This window comes from Pelophylax lessonae (genome assembly GCF_965119305.1).
Source record: "Pelophylax lessonae genome assembly, chromosome: 8".
NCBI classification, from domain to species: Eukaryota; Metazoa; Chordata; class Amphibia; order Anura; family Ranidae; genus Pelophylax; species Pelophylax lessonae.
In genome coordinates, this window is record NC_138775.1 from 48152583 (window position 1) to 48167985 (window position 15403).

Sequence of the window (15403 nt, forward strand, 5' to 3'; positions counted from 1 at the left end):
TCTGTGCTTTTAGCTTATTTTTTTTTTATTTAGACAGGGTCTCATTAAGGAGGGCTTTGATTGTTTTTGATTGTTGATTTTTTTTAAGAGTGTAATGAACTTTAAATGGCTCCAGAGTGTTAGGAAAGCTCCTTTCAACTATATTGGACATATTCGTGAGGCCAAAAACAGACCTTCATTATTTTACATTTCTTACATAGAAAAAAATCAAATAGAAAAAAAGTAAAATAAAGTAACAGTCTAAATTACACAAACACACACACACACACACACACACACACACACACACATTTACAGCTAATAAAGGCTACAAAACCTCATCATTCTTGATAGCCTTCAGCTATTTAGTGACCGTTCAGCGCTCCACCAGAGAGCCTATACTAGCCAGGTAAAATTCAATAAAGCATTTCACCATGGCAGCAAACTGGAGTGGACTATTATAATATCTGTGCAATTTTCTTTTGATTGCATTATACAGCTGGTTAAAGCAGCACAAAGGGGAAAGTCTTCTAGCCTGCAGAGCCAATCACTAGAATCCGCTGAAAGATGCCGAACCACATATTGAACATTAGCAGTGCATTAAGGGTGCCATTATGTACCATAGATGTGGGCCTATAATTTACTGTGTAACTCTCTAGCCTCTATTCTCAATGATAAATACAAAATGTAATCCTAATCTCTGTGACCGCAAAGAATAATCACAAATTGTGACTTGCCAGGTACAGGTCTTATTATAGTTTTATCCTTTTTTGATAATCACTGAAAACTATTCTCACTACATATTTTCAAGAGGTTTGAGACCATTTTGAAATAGCAGAAATAGCCTTTCCACTTGTTCACTGTTATTTTTTTTCAGGTTTAGAAACATGTACAGTAGTCAAAATCCCTTTAAGACCTAAATTTTCATAAAAATAATTGATTTAGAATATAAGAAATGGAAGCTAATAAGGAACACCAGATTAGTCAAAACCAGTATACATTTGCATGTCCATGATGTTCATATGGAGGAAAATGTTCAGTGCCTGCTGCATTTGCCCTCAATATGTAAATGCGCTACCCTATGAAGCCCTACAACAAGAAAAATTTGTTGTCAATATATGAATCCTGATCTTTCTCTGGAAAGGTGTATGTATGTAATGTATATGTGGAGGAAAAAAGACCCAGGTCGAATAAGTGAACTCTCTACACTTCAAAGCAAAAGGGGGGTTTGGACATACCAGATCTTTTGAAATACTTTCAGGCGACGCAACTATCGCATCTTATTAAATTTCATTCAAAACAACCTATCCCTTTCTGGATGCGAATAGAAACTTCTGCTTGTACTCCAAAATTGGTCAGCCACTTTATCTGGATGCTGATGAAAGCTAGCCCCCAAATTCTATGCCCATCCTTGTTGTACGCATTAAGCTTGTGGGACTGTTTGAGTTCAACCCATAAAATTAAATGATCCCATACTCCGCTAGTCCCCATTCTCTATAATCCAGCTTTCACCCCGGATCTCACCCTACAACCTTTTACTTGATAGATAAATAAAGGCTTTTTGCATATATTTGACTAGCGCCAGAATATCTCGAACAGGGAAAAAGTTCTAGCGAGTATGCAAACTCTATTAAAGTTTATGGGACACGAACATGAAAAATCAAAGTTCTAATTTTAAAGGCTTATATGCAAGTTATTGCCATAAAAAGTGTATGGATTTTTAATCATTAAACAAAGAAGAAAAATAATACAGACATAGCATACAAATGTATGCTATGCTGTATTTTTTTCTTCCTTGTTTGTTTAATGGTTAAAAATTCAATTAAATAAAATCTGATTTAAAAAAATTATATGGGGACCCGGTTACTGCCCTGGGGGACATGTATCAATGCACAAATTTCTTTTTTAAATCACTGCAGGAGCAGTGATTTTATTAATGCTTAAAGTCAAAAAATAAAAATAAAAAATTCCTTTAAATGTCGTGCCTGGGGGGTCCAATTAATGTGCCTGTAAAGTTGGACATCTGTAAGATGTATGGAGCCTGCTGCAGCAATACTGACATTTCTAAAGGAAAAAATGTAATTTAAACTTTCTCGCTGCTGTAATATATTGTTGGCTCCCAGCAATACAGATAAAAAACATTTAAAAAAATGGTGTAGGGTCCCCCCCCAGTCCCTACTAGGCCCTTCGGTCATGTGACAGCAGAAGGGGGTGGTGCCACCAGGAGACATAACCAGGTGGCCTCGCCCTTTGCCTATAAATGAGCTGTCAAAGCTGAAGAGCAGCATACAGCAGGGAGCCTCAGAAGCATTTTTGAATTTTTTCTATTTTTTGGGTTGGGCGGGCATCGTGATTGACGATGGATTTACATCGAGGGATACTATTTTTTTTTTCTTTTTCTTTTTTGGCCAATCATGGCTACGACATTACGACAGTACGTGTGCAGTGATTGTCCAAAGCATACAGGTCAGGTGCATGCTTTGGACAATCATCAGCAATCAAAGCACTGCAACAGTGCAGGTCATTATGGGGCGCTCATCGGTGGGCAAACTTCCTGCCCAGAGCCCCATTTGTTTATGTGTTCAGCGAACACATGAACAACTGATGTTCGAGTCGAACACAGAGCTCTTCCTTATAACTGAATTTTGTAAAGAATAGGGAATCTTGTGGAAACAAATAATTCATGAAAAATACAGCATGCCTTCTATGGAGAGTTATTGGTATACTCAGATAAAGTATGTCTTGAAAGCTCTAGACATCACTCGGATTTGACCATTATGATTTCAACTGAGGTTCTCTGCAAAAATATCGAAAAATAAATCTGGCCACATTTTGGAAATATATGTTTTGCTCAATTTGAATTCTGACAAACTATTTTATATGTCTTGATGGGAACGAGACTTGGGTGAGGAATCAGACTCTGGCAAATGGCATAAGCTGTCTCTCAATGCATTCAAGTCCTATTTGAATACTTTATTCATAGAAGTTTACTACAAAGTGATTTTAGGATGGTACATGGTACCTATGAGAATTGCTACTTATATCCAAGATGTTTCCCCTACTTGCTTCAGGAGATTCGGACAAGAAGGGTTGGGATGCCATATAAAGTGGGCTTGTCCAAATGTCAAAAGATTTTGGATCCCAGTTTGCAATTGTATATACTCTTAAACACAAATTATTCTTAAAAAATCATACTGGCAAGTCCTTCTGAATCAATCCATAGAGGAAACATCAAGGCATGCCAGAAAACTGATCTTGCTTATTTTTCCAACAGCTAGGATAGCAATTGCCAAGTCTTGGAAGTCTTGTCAGTCTTGTTTGCATTGATACACGCTAAACTGGCTTGAATAATGGTGGATGAAAAACATACAACCATTTTGAATGATAAAATACATTTATATAAAAAATTAAGGGCTCCATGGATGCATTACATTTCAGGTGAACAATGATTGACTTTAAATGCTGGTTGTCAGTGCATCTCCTATTACTTCTTATTCTCCCTCAAGCTATCTCTCTTCTTTACACTCTTCATTTCTTCCTCCTTTATCCTAGTCTTCTCTTAATGTATACATCTGGGAACATGCAACTTTGCCAAACATCGATACACGACTTTGATTATGGCAAGGAAAATCCATTTAGAATAGCAATATATGTTTCCTCCTCTTTATACACAAGTCTATGTTGTTGGCAATGACAAATATCCTGTAAACAATTGCACATAACGTGAAACATATGGATGTTTTCATGCTTTGGTTTATACTTGTACATCATTGTTATCTTGAAAAACAATAAAAACTATTGGAAAATAAAAAATGTACATTATTCCTTGTTTTTTACAGTATTTGCATCCTGACTGTATTAGAGTAATAAATACTGAGAGTTAATTTAAATTTTTAAACCTCTAAAGCTCCCCTTTATATAATAGTCCATTGCCAGTCACAGTGTTTAGGCAAGTAAACAGCAAGTATAAAGTGAAAATAATCAGCGCAAACAATCCTGAGTAAATAGTAATAATTGCAGCTGAACCCTCAAGGCCAAATACACAACACCTCCAAATAAGCTTATAAATGAAAATAGTGAAGCGCAAGAAATAATTATACATTAAAAAAGAAGCATATAAATCATATAAAATATATAAGAGAAAGTCCAAATAAATTTCCATATAATGTTCATAAAAAAGATCCCGGATGGTGCAAAGTAGTGTCTCTAGATTGAACATTGGCATGTGGGACTCCTCATCATGATTATCATCTTCAAAAACTCTTTTGGGACTATATAATACGTTTCCTGGAATTATTAATTTATCACTTTTTATATTACATGTTTTATACATAATAACTTAGCGCTGTACTGTTTGAATTTTATTTTTTCATGTCGAGTGTATGGGCATTGTGCATAGCAGTTGTTTCTTTCTAGTTTTTCACCATTAGCGCAAATAATTTTTTTTTTTTTTTTTGACAGTTATAATTGGCCTGCAGTTGTCGACCTTCTGGTCTGCATTTGACTTGCTTCATGCAGGTTTTGCATCCCTGTAAACTTGTATGGGAATGTAAAACCCCTCTAATGTGAACAAAAGCTTGTTGACCCCTGCCCTAAAATATGTCATTTGGAGTTGGACTTTAATTTGTTGCTTATTTTAAAACTGCAAATCTACGACTACCCTGTCCACACGGCGCTGCTGTGTAATTTCACTGCAGAATGATCGCCGTTGTCATTCTGTTACAGCAAGTGGAAAAATAACAACTCTACTGGATCAACAGGTGATGGATATGTGGTTCACTCAGAAAAAAAAAAAAAACACTACTGTGTTAATGCTACAGTTGACAGACCGTATAAAATATTTCATTTTTTTTATTTTGCTCATGTTTCTAGAACAAACAACGCTTAATACTTTGCGCATGTACCAGCACTTTTAATTTTAGCTGACATTCTCATTTAATAGCAAGGTTTTACATATCAAGGTAACTCGTGCATCTAATTTACTCTATAACAGGACCCCAGGTTTGGTCTACAATAATACTTTCCATTTGGCGTGCTGTTTACCTTGCAGCTATACAACGCATTTTTTCCATAGGGATGCAATGAGGTATGAGCATGATTCTTTCATTGCAAGGGTGAGAATGCCTCAGCCAGTTCCCTATGGCTTCTTTTATTTCAGAAATCTGATAGATGATCTCTGTGGATCTAATTACCAATCCAGAAATACTGGGGGAAATATTTACAGGAAGAGCACTGCAAACAACACGGGTTCCTATTGGCTTTCAGCAAATGTATTTTGTTGTGGAAAATATACTGTACTAGGACAGTGAGCTTGCTGCACTCCATTATTCATTTATTTAATTAGTACAGGTACATATATAGCTCTGTTAATTTAGGTAGTGCTTTACATATACAGTAAAACCTTGGATTGCGAGCATAATTCGTTCCGGAAGCATGCTTGCAATCCAAAGCACTCTTATATCAAAGCGAATTTCCCCATAAGAAATAATGGAAACTCAGATGATTCGTTCCACAACCATTTATTCATAAATCCTTCAGTTTATAGTCCATAGAAAAAGATTATAGCATTGCGATAGGTTATATAACCATAAAATGTCCATCCACAAATAGCCGCTTCCACAAGGGGATTAGAAGCAAAATCCAGTAGGAGCTACAGAGTATCAAAGAGAAGAAAGGCGCCTCTAAGTGTAGCAATATGGTTCCATTTAATGAAGGTACAACATTTAGCAACTCACATGGTTGATGAATAAAACAGGCACATCTAAGTATGCAGGCATCCGGGGTAAAGCTGTCCACAGGGACTATCTTCTGCACCGCCGGCTGCCAGTCTGTAATCCTGACCGGGAAGACCACCCTGCAGTAAAGCGATCTGAAAGCGAGGGGCAGCATGGAAGGGATGACGTAGATGGCGGTGTGGAGGATGGTCTATGTGGACAGCTTTAGCCTGGATGCCTGCATACTTAGATGTGCCTGTTCCAATCATCAACCATGTGAATTGCTAAATGTTGTACCTTCATTAAATTTAACCATATTGCTACACTTAGAGGCGCCTCTCTTCTCTTTTATACTCAGCTGTGACTTGAGGCTACTTGTATATCAAGACATCGCTTGTAAACCAAGTCAAAATTTATTTGAAAATTTTGCTTGTCTTGCAAAGCGCTCTTAAACCAAGTTACTCTCAAACCAAGGTTTTACTGTATATCTATATATATAGATATAGATATCTATATATCTATATCTATATCTCTATATATCTATATATATATATATATATATATATATATATATATATATATACACATATATAGGAAGTACTTGATTGTCTTAGTGTGTACATTTATTCTCATCTGTGTCTTTATGTTTTATACTGCATTCTATGTATTCTAGTGCCCCTACTAGGGATTTGTGTGTTTCTGAATTTTTCAGATATGCAAAAAATATATTTTTAACTGCAACAAGGGCCTGGAGCAGAAATAAGGCAATGACATAGGTGAAGGGGCCACATGATAGGGTTGAAAAGGTACCAGGCAGTTAGCGGGTCAAGTGTCCAGAATAACAGAGACTTGTTACTTGTTATAGAATGACAGAGAGTTCTTGTACCTGATTGGTAAAGGGGTCTTAGGGAGGAAGAGTCTTTAGGGAGGGGCGTGGCTATGGCATTCGTAGGTTGGACAGTGTTGAGGAGCTTCCTACCCTCTCACCTTGTAGTTATGTTTAAAGTATTTTTTCATTTTTTTGTCATAGCAACAAGTTGGTGGTTTGAGGGTCTTGAAAGCCATTCATCTCCAAATGTGGGGGGAACCCCTCAAAGGTATGGTGCTCCCCTTAAGTGTGATCTAGTTGTTGGAACCTAGGATTGATGCATGGATGAGTATTTTTCAGTAGGTTTCTCGTTTCATCCCTAAGGAGGTGTCACGTGGCTGGAGGCCTATCACATAAGAGAATGTATGCCACAGATACAATGCTTTGGTTGGATTTTTATTTCTTGTGCACTCAAGGACTGATGACCTATTTTCCTGTTTAGTGTAAATCATTGCTATTTATTTTTTGTAACTGGATTTTGTAATAAAAGGATGCTATTGCCATCAACTTCATTTATGTGGTCTAAGTTTGTTATGGGGATATGTAGTGGTAAGGGTGATTATGGCCTAGTGGTCCTATTAGTGGGCTCCTTTTGAAATAACTTGTCATGTTTTGGGGGTTTGGCAACTTTTGTAAAACTCCAATGTGGAGTCCCATAACAGTGGTACTATATCAGTGGTCCTTAACTCAAAAGGTGAAGTATCACTATTGTAGGCGTATATTAGAACAACACAGCCATGGTTATCATTATTCAAGCAATGCTTCTGGATACACAACAGACTACATTGTTGAAATACACACACATACACACACACACACACACATATATATATGTATGTATATAAGATCAATGACAATAAGTAAGTGACATTGAGTATCTTGTTACAATAGCATCTGAAAGTCGGTGGGATATATTAGGCAGCAAGGAAACATGTTGTCCCTAAAGCTGATGTGTTGAAAGCAGAAAAAATGGGCATTGCGGTACGTTGTGTATGGGGCGGCATGGCAGCAGATGTGTTAGGGTGCCCATGATGACCCATTTCCAGAGCCAAAAGCCCTAACAATGGACACGTGAGCATCAGAACTGAACCATGGAGCAATGGAAAAAGATGGATTGGTCTGATGAATCTTGTTTTCTTTTACATCATGTGAATGGCTGGGTTTTTGTGCGTCACTTATCTGGGAAAGAAATGGCAGCAGGATGCACTATGGCAAAAAGGCAAGCCGGCAGAGGCAGTGTGATGCCTTGGGCAATGTTCTGCTGGGAAACCTTGGATTCTACCAATCGTGTTGATGTTACTTGACATGTATCACCTACCCAAACATTGCTGCTGACCCAGTACACCCCTTCATGGAAGTAGTACTCCCTGATGACAGTGGCTTCTTTCAGCAGGATAATGCGCCCTGCCACACTGCAAAAAATGGTTCAAGAATGATTTGAGGAACACAAAATTGAGTTAGAGGTGTTTCAGGGTTCATACACATTTTTACCAATAAAATTCCATGACTTTTCCATGACTTCAAGTAAATATTCATGATCTAATGTTTCATTAAATGTCTATGTATACATATTAAATAAGAAGAAAATCCATGTTACACCCAGCATATTTTTACTAAAATAAATGACAAGCTTTTGTCACAACCCACCTGGGGTCTTGCAGTGGAGAGGGAACCCAGTTGCAGTGGAACAGCACTCCCTTACAATCACGACCCTCAGGAGTCCCTGGAAGTGGGAACAGGGCCCCGTAGGGTCTGTGGTGGCACGGAGGCCTTTAATGAAGAGAAGGAGGTAAGGTCGACAACTCTGGAGTCAGGTCTGGCAGGCAATCAAGGAGTATCCACCTGAGGGAGAAAGGATCAGGAACCAGGAACACAGGCAATGCAATTAGCAGACACACAGGAGCAAGGAAAATAACCAAGCACTGACTGGAAGGTGTGCTTGGTTTATATAGGGAGCCAGGATCACATGACCCGACCACCTCCCACCAGTAGGTGGGGCTGCCAGGGGCTATAAAGGGAGGTCAGAGACCCAGCGCCATCTTGGTTTGCTTCATAGAACCTGATCTTACCAGATCTTCAACTCTCCTCTCTCCCTCTGTGTAAAACGCTGTAACCGCATGGCGACCGCCATCTTGCCATGACAGTGTGCCGCTGCAGGCCTCAGAGGTGAGGGGAGGAGAAGGAGCCACCGCAGACCCAGAGGGGGTGTCTCTGCGACCGGCAAGCACCGAGACTCTGTTGCGAGAATGCCGCAGGCGCCCAGACGCAGGTGAGTATGCGGCAGTGCCGTGACAGAGCCCCCTTCCTAAACGCGACCTCAGGGCGCGAAATAGGGTTGGTCGGCCAGGGTGTCTTCTGTGGAAAGCTCTAACCTTGGCAGGTGCATGAACATTCTTAGCTGGCTCCCAGGATCTTTCCTCTGGGCCATACCCTTTCCAGTGGATGAGATACTCCAGATTTCCCCTACGACGTCTGGAATCAAGAATATCTTGGACTTCAAACTCTTCAGAGCCATCCACAACCACTGGAGAGGGTGGAGCCACAATACGGGAAGGAAATCTGTTGGGTTTCCAAGGTTTTAGGAGGGATACATGAAAAACCGGATGTAACCTGTAGGTGGAAGGGAGATCCAGGCGGACGGCCACAGCAGATAGGATCTCGGTGATAGTGAAAGGTCCTATGTAACGTGGTCCCAACTTCCGTGAGGGGCAAGACAAATGCATATGTTGTGTGGACAGCTAGACTTTGTCCCCTGGCACATAGGTGGGTGCTGGGGACCTTTTCTTGTCTGCATATCCTTTGTAGCGTTGTTGTGCTATTTTCAGGGTCTGGTACAACATAGGCTTAAGATGTCTAAGTTTGTTCAGTTGTGAGGCTACATCGGGCACTGTGTTTGGACAAGGTAGCTCTGGAAGGGCACATGGATGGAAACCACAGTTGGCATAAAAAGGTGTCATCTTGCTGGAGTGGTGCATGTGGTTGTTGTAGGAGAACTCTGCTGTGGGAAGCAGAGATAACCAGTCGTCTTGCAGATGTGTAGTGAAACAACGAAGATATTGTTCCAGAATCTGGTTGGTACGTTCTGTTTGGCCGTTGGTCTGAGGATGGTAAGCCGAGGATAAACATCGTTGGATCCTTAGATGACGACAAAAATGGGACCAGAAATGGGAGGTGAACTGGGACCCACGGTCAGTGATGATGGTTTGGGGTAATCCATGTATCCGAAAGATGTTTTGCAGGAACAAGGAGGCAGTCTTTGAAGCAGATGGAAGTCCTACAGAAGGAATGAAATGTGCCATTTTTGTGAATCTATCCACTACCACCATGATGGTGTTGTGTTTGTGTGATAAGGGTAGATCCACAATAAAGTCCATGGCTATGTCGGTCCATGGTCCTCGAGGAACTGCAGGAGGTTGGAGAAGACCCACAGGTTTTATCTTTGGGGTCTTTGATCGAGCACATATATCACAAGAAAGGACATAATCCCTGACGTCCGATTTAATAGAAGGCCACCAATAATAACGGCTAATGTTTTCAAATGTCTGGGTAATTCCTCCGTGACCTGCTGAAAGGGTATCATGGAACTGGCCAATTACCTCAGACTGGAGTGAAGGTGGTATATACAGTTGTTCACCATGGTACCATAATCCTTGTTTCTGGATCAGAGGAGGTATCATCACCGGTGGTTGGACCGATGAATTGCGTATACGGTCTAGGAGTGATACCTGTATTGCTAGGAATTGGTTTGGAGGTAGGATGGTGTCTTGGGTTTGACCTGTTGGGTTTGTCTTTTCATACATGCGTGATAGAGCATCTGCCTTTTGATTTTTTGACCCAGGGCGGTAGGTGATCTGCAAATTAAATCTGGAAAAGAATAAAGCCCAGCGGGCTTGACGGGGGCGCAGTCTCTTAGCAGTACGTAGGTACTCTAGATTACGGTGGTCTGTATATACAGTTACAGGTAAGGGTGCTCCTTCAAGGAGATGGCGCCATTCCTCTAGAGTGTTTTTGACAGCAAGAAGTTCCCTTTCGCCCACGTCGTAGTTTATTTCAGCGGGCAGGAGTTTTCGTGAGTAGAATGCCACGGGGTGAAGTCGATCATCCCTCTCACCTCTTTGGGACAGGATACCCCCAATGGCAATATGAGAGGCATCAACTTCAAGGAAGAAGGCCTTTGTAGAATCGGGCTGGATGAGAATAGGAGCCTGGGTAAACAGTTCTTTTAGTTTCTCAAAGGCCTCTTGAGCTTGGTTGGTCCATGTGAACAGGTTGTGGCTTTTTGTCAGGGCTGTAATGGGGGAGCATACCTGGGAAAAACCTCTGATAAAACGTCTATAGAAATTGGCAAACCCAATGAAGCGCTGTACAGACTTCTTGTCCTTAGGAATAGGCCACTCCAGGATAGCTGTGATCTTACGAGGGTCCATTTGTATTTGCCCCGGAGAGATCAAGTACCCCAGGAATTCCACAGATTCTGTATCAAAAACACATTTCTCCAACTTGGCATAGAGTCTGTGCTCACGGAGACGGAGAAGTACCCTTCTCATATGCTCATTATGTTCAGCAGAAGAAGAGGAGAAGATCAGGATGTCGTCTAGATATATTACGACAAAAGAATCCAGTATATCACGGAAGACATCATTCAGAAAGTGCTGGAATGTGGCCGGGGCATTGCAGAGCCCGAAGGGCATGACGAGATATTCAAAATGTCCGTAGCGTGTCCTGAATGCTGTCTTCCACTCATCCCCCTTGCGTATGCGGACCAGGTTATATGCCCCTCTTAGGTCTAGTTTCGAGAAAATCTTTGCTTTCCTTAATCGATCTAGGAGCTCAGGTATCAGAGGTAAAGGATATCGATTTTTAATAGTGATGTTATTCAAGGCACGGTAGTCAATACATGGGCGAAGACCTCCATCTTTCTTACCAACAAAAAATATACCTGCTCCTGCTGGTGACGTGGAAGGTCTGATGAAACCTTTGGCGAGGCTGTCAGAAATGTACCCTTTGAGGTGCGCGAGTTCAGTTTCCGACAGAGGGAATACACGTCCATAGGGGATAGGGGCACCTGGGAGCAAATCGATTGGACAATCATATGGACGTCTTGGGGGCAACTGATCTGCATTCTGTTTGTTGAAGACATCCTGGAATTCTTTGTATTTGTCTGGCAAGATAACTGGAGGGTCAAGGTTTATCGTGAGTAGATGCGTGGGTGCCTCTTTTAAGCAAGTGGTGGTGCAAAAGGTGGAAGAGAAGGTGAGAGTACCCTTAATCCAGTCTATCGCTGGATTGTGGGCGCGAAGCCAGGGAAGGCCGAGGATGAGTGGGAATATTGGTGAGGGTACAATATCCAAATTGATAGTCTCTTTATGGTGACCAAGTAGGAGACAGATGGGACCGGTTTCATGTAGTACGGGTCCAGTTTTGATAGGAGTCCCATCTACCATGAATAGGGATAACGGCCGTGACTTAAGTTGCATAGGCAGATGATGTGATCGGACCAAGGTCTGGTCTATGAAACACCCGCTGGCTCCGGAGTCGATGATGGCCGTAATCTGGAGATCTCTACTTCCCCACTGGAGAGAAAGAGAAACAGACAAGTAAGAAGAGGTGGCTGGAACAGTAGAAGTCCAGGAAGAAGGGGCTAAGGAACCCTTACCAGGTGAGGTTGTGGGTCGGACGGGGCATGACCGGAGTTGGTGATCGGCTTTCCCACAATAGAGACAAAGTCCTTGAGAACGGCGTCTCTTGCGTTCTTCTTCCGTTAGTGGACGGCGAACCATGCCTATTTGCATAGGTTCCTCGGATGAGGAAGAGGACGGAGAAGCAGAAGGCATAGGGCCTGGGGAATCCAAGGACCGGAGATTAGCTGGAGCCTGTCTCTCACTTCTTCGTTCACGGAAGCGTCGGTCTAATTGGGTGACTAGGAGGATCAGATCCTCCAAGGAAGGGGGTACCCCAACTCTGGCTAATTCATCTTTTAAGGCCTCGGATAGTCCTAGTCGGTACTGTTCTATCAGGCCAGTTTCATTATAACCAGTGTCAGACGCCAACTCCCGGAGATCCGTGGTGTAATCCTCCACAGGTCTTCTTCCTTGCCGGAGGGAACGGAGGGCTGAGCGAGGAGCGGAGGGTCTCAAAGGGTCATCATATAATGTACGCATAGCTGCGGCAAAAGAGTCCCAGGTCTCCAGTATTGGACTCTTTGAGTGCAGGAGTTGGTGTGCCCAGGTTTGTGGTTGACCTGACAGCAAGGCAATGGTTGTGCGGACCTTCACGTAATCATTGGGGTAGGTGCGTGGTTTTAGGACGAAGAGTAGTTCACAAGCTGTGATGAATGATCGCAGTTCAGACTTCTTTCCAGTAAACTTGTCAGGCATAGGAATGGCTGGTTCTGGGAATGCAGTTAGTACTGGACCAGTGGCTGGGGGTGAGTCTGGAAGGGGTACAGACTGAGCCCTTCTTTGTTCATGTTGAAGAAGCATAGCGTTACTGGCTTGTAGATCTTGGACGGCTTGAGCCAAGGCTGTCATCTGTTGGGTGAGAGCAGTAATAGCTTCGGCTGTTCCTGCGGGTTCCATTTTTGCGGCTTGGTTATTACGTCACAACCCACCTGGGGTCTTGCAGTGGAGAGGGAACCCAGTTGCAGTGGAACAGCACTCCCTTACAATCACGACCCTCAGGAGTCCCTGGAAGTGGGAACAGGGCCCCGTAGGGTCTGTGGTGGCACGGAGGCCTTTAATGAAGAGAAGGAGGTAAGGTCGACAACTCTGGAGTCAGGTCTGGCAGGCAATCAAGGAGTATCCACCTGAGGGAGAAAGGATCAGGAACCAGGAACACAGGCAATGCAATTAGCAGACACACAGGAGCAAGGAAAATAACCAAGCACTGACTGGAAGGTGTGCTTGGTTTATATAGGGAGCCAGGATCACATGACCCGACCACCTCCCACCAGTAGGTGGGGCTGCCAGGGGCTATAAAGGGAGGTCAGGGACCCAGCGCCATCTTGGTTTGCTTCATAGAACCTGATCTTACCAGATCTTCAACTCTCCTCTCTCCCTCTGTGTAAAACACTGTAACCGCATGGCGACCGCCATCTTGCCATGACAGTGTGTCGCTGCAGGCCTCAGAGGTGAGGGGAGGAGAAGGAGCCACCGCAGACCCAGAGGGGGTGTCTCTGCGACCGGCAAGCACCGAGACTCTGTTGCGAGAACGCCGCAGGCGCCCAGACGCAGGTGAGTACGCGGCAGTGCCGTGACAGCTTTGTAGTGTACAGTAGCTGAAACTGCGTTACCCCCATAGACTGTAAAAAAGGTTACCCCACGCAGAGAACGTCACGTGATGTGTAACCTGAGAAGATAATTTCAGAGCATAAATCCTGATAGTATCTATCCATACAAATATACAATATTCGGTATATAAACTTTCTTAGTGTGTCCTTTAAAGTTAATCGTTGCACAATAAACAGTTAAGCCAAGAATTCCCAGTGCTCAAAGTGATTGCTCCTAATAGACTGCAAAACACCTCCACCACACCGTCTGTGCTCTCCCCGTGACAATGGCCACTCACCGAATGTTACCAGGATTCTGCGCTTAATTATATCTGCTTTTCTCTCCTCTCCACTTCAAAATCCTCCTCCTCTATTCCTGTATATGGCTGGAATCTCCCACACAAGATGACACTCACATGGATAGTGGATATACATCCGTCAATTCTCAGCCATATCATGTGACCAATATATAGGAGGGGAATGAAAACAAATAAGGGGATGCCGAGAGTGCAGAATCGTTTAAATTATTGTATTATATCACAAATAGTACACTCCCCTTCCCCTTATTAAAACGACTCACATTACAAATAAGGCATGCATATAGCGTTATGTGTACCGGACACCACTCCGCTCACCCCGTCCGCTCCTCTTCGGCTGTCAGCGGCTAAACAAGGAGCGTTACATGTATGCTCCGAAACCGGTTACCACCCCCCGCGTCATCATGTTCGTGCGGCCCTCCAGTGAGGTATGTACTTCACCGCTGCCTCAATCTGACTGAGTCCCCTGATTGGATCTCACCTAGTGTCATCTCCCGGCTGCTGGCCAGCCTCAGGGACAGAAACACAGCTGACCCGGAAGGACGCCGAGCTATGAAGATAGACGCTTACACCTCCATGTAATTTCTTAATATGTGTCAATAAAATTATTTACATCTGCTACACTGAGTGGCGCCTTTCTCTCAAATTTCTATGACTTTTCCAAAACTTTCTGGGTTTAAGTATTTTCCAAAACTTATCCAGGCCTGGAAATTGCCATTGTAAAATTCCATAACTTTTCCAGGTTTTTCATGACTGTACGAACCCTGGGTGTTGATTTGACCTCCAAATTCTCCAGATCTCAATCCATCGAGAATCTGTGGGTTGTGCTGGAAAAACAAGTCCAATCCATGAAGGCCCCACCTTGCATCTTACAGGATTTAAAGGCTTGGTACCATATACCACAGCATAGCTTCAGAGGTCTAGTGGTGTTGATATCTTGATGGGTCAGGGTTGTTTTGGCAGCAAAAGGGACTGTTTTGGTGGCAAAGGTGGGACCTACTCAATATTAGATGGGTGATCATAACGTTATGGCTGATTGGTGTATACAGTATAACAGCTGTTATACCAGCTGCAGTTAAAGAATAACTTTGGACATTCACTAAATAATTGAAATGCCAACCACGCAAGAGTTTATTTTAAAGAATGTATTCCTTGTTTTTTTTATCCGGAAAAAAATATTATAAAGAGTATTGCTTAACCAATCATAGGGTTATTTCCAGTTGTAGCGACCAGTCTCCTGAATCCATTGTCTTTAGAG